This window comes from Procambarus clarkii, chromosome 23, assembly GCF_040958095.1.
Source record: "Procambarus clarkii isolate CNS0578487 chromosome 23, FALCON_Pclarkii_2.0, whole genome shotgun sequence".
NCBI lineage: Eukaryota > Metazoa > Arthropoda > Malacostraca > Decapoda > Cambaridae > Procambarus > Procambarus clarkii.
In genome coordinates this window covers 44,120,376-44,122,614 of record NC_091172.1, presented here as the reverse complement: position 1 = coordinate 44,122,614, position 2,239 = coordinate 44,120,376, and the positions used below count along the sequence as shown (strand labels likewise).

At 37.9% G+C, this 2,239-nt stretch overlaps 1 non-coding gene across 1 annotated transcript; it reads left to right on the top strand.

Moving 5' to 3' along the window:
• Positions 1 to 1,689: 1,689 nt before the first annotated feature.
• Positions 1,690 to 1,808, top strand: LOC138367924 (5S ribosomal RNA). The gene has a single exon (XR_011229482.1). It is a non-coding gene; the product is annotated as a 5S ribosomal RNA (ribosomal RNA).
• The last annotated feature ends 431 nt before the right edge of the window (positions 1,809 to 2,239 follow it).

Genomic DNA, 2,239 nt, shown 5'->3' with positions numbered 1-2,239 from the left:
GTTATGGGCCAATAGGCCTTCTGCAGTTACTTCCATTCTTATGTTTTTATTCCCATTGGTTCGTGTTTTATCTTGTGTAAATGTCAATCACCTCACCCAAAACTTTGGTACCATATATATATATATATATATATATATATATATATATATATATATATATATATATATATATATGACAATGTCAGACCACGGAGGAAAAATGAAACAGGAAATTTCCTTAAGTACTTTCGTATATTAAATACATCTTCAGAAGGTCCTTCTGAAGATGTATTTAATATACGAAAGTACTTAAGGAAATTTCCTGTTTCATTTTTCTCCGTGGTCTGACATTGTCACATTCTTAATCACGTGTTTATTTTCGTGATATACACACACATATATATATATATATATATATATATATATATATATATATATATATATATATATATATATATATATATATATATATATATATATAATATACAGAGTAAATCTACCCCAAAAGTAATGATTTATTTGTCTACAAAACTAAACTCTTTTTGGAATCATATGAGGCCCCTCCACTGAGGGGGGAGGCCTGGATGTTTATTGTCATGTGTATACATGCTGCTTGTATGTCGTCGTTTATTTTGCCTTTGTTGTTTTCTTGACAGCTTTCTTTGCCTTGGGTGGTTTGGGAGATTTTGAAGCTCTCTTTATTTTGGGCTTTTTGTTCCCAACAACAAGCTGCTGCTGCTTCTTTTTCAAGGCTGTAGGTGGTTTGTTGCTTGTGGCGGCTTTCTTGGGAGTTACCACGGCCTTCTTTGCTGCTGTAGATGGTTTCTTGGTTGTGGTGGCTTTCTTGGGAGTTAGAACGGCCCTCTTCTCTGCTACGGCCATCTTGAATGATCCACTAGCTCCACTTCCCTTGGTCTGAACAAGAATGCCGTCAGCCACTGCTTTCTTGAGAAATCTTCGGATGTAAATGGCGATCTTGGCAGCCTCGACTTTGTTGTTGGCAACAACGTACTTCTTGATTGCTTGTAGAGACGAGCCCTTACGGTCTTTGAGTGCTGCGACCGCGGCTAAAACCATTTGACTAGTTTTCGGGTGAGCAACCTGGACGCGAGGTTTCCTGGTGGTGGCCACCACAGCAGCAGCCGCAGCCTTCTTGGTAGGCTTTGCTTCTACCATGATGATGAACCAACCAAGGTGATGAGAGACGCTCAGACAGTCACGGGGGAATGATGCTGCCGCCGCTTGAGCCGAACCTATTTATATGCCGGCACGGTACAGAAGCTGCAACCTGGCAACTCGTCCACCAATCACGACGGTTGGTTTTACGGCTCCGAAACCTGGATCCCATATCTTCTCTAAAATAGAAGCATTTGTTCATGTTCTTTGTAAAAGTATCATAAAGCAGGACAGATGAGACAAATATCATAAAAACTGAAGAGCAGATGAGCACACACATGTATGTATTACAAAAGAAAATCCACAAATTCATTAGAAATTGGCAGGGCAGGCTGAGGAAGTAGATAGATGTAAAATGTCTGTAAATGGCGAAAGAACATAAACCCAAGACTGACTAACGATGTTAAATATCCATGCCAAGGAGACAAAAATATGTTAGGATACAATTACCATTAAGACACCACAAGCAGGTCCGTATCCTGCCGTGATGACTTAAAGAGTTGGTTATTAGCCACAATGTGTAGGCAGTCTCATGCCAACGGCCATACCACGTTGAGAACACCGCTTCTCGTCCGATCAGCGAAGTTAAGCAACGTTGGGTTTGGTTAGTACTTGGATGGGTGACCGCCTGGGAACACCAAATGCTGTTGGCAATAATGTTTTTTGTTTTGTTTCGTTTGTTTTTGTTTGAATGGCTGGCTCCACGGGAAATTCACGGAGTTGTGTGGAATAAGGCCTGGTAAAATGAATTAATATGTATGTCATGTTTAAAACAAACTCGCTTAATATAGATAGTGTGTGAGGCTTTATACAAAAACAAACAACCAAAACCAAACATGTTGTATATATATATATATATATATGTATATATATATATATATATATATATATATATATATATATATATATATATATATATATATATATATATATATATATATATATATATAGCTTAATCCGGGTTTGAACTCGCAACTCCAAGAATACGCATCACTTATATACACTTTACCCCTGGACCACTGCTGCAGGACACTTGATGCTGAGGTATCAATTTAATGACGTAAATGCCATTTCCACAAATAAA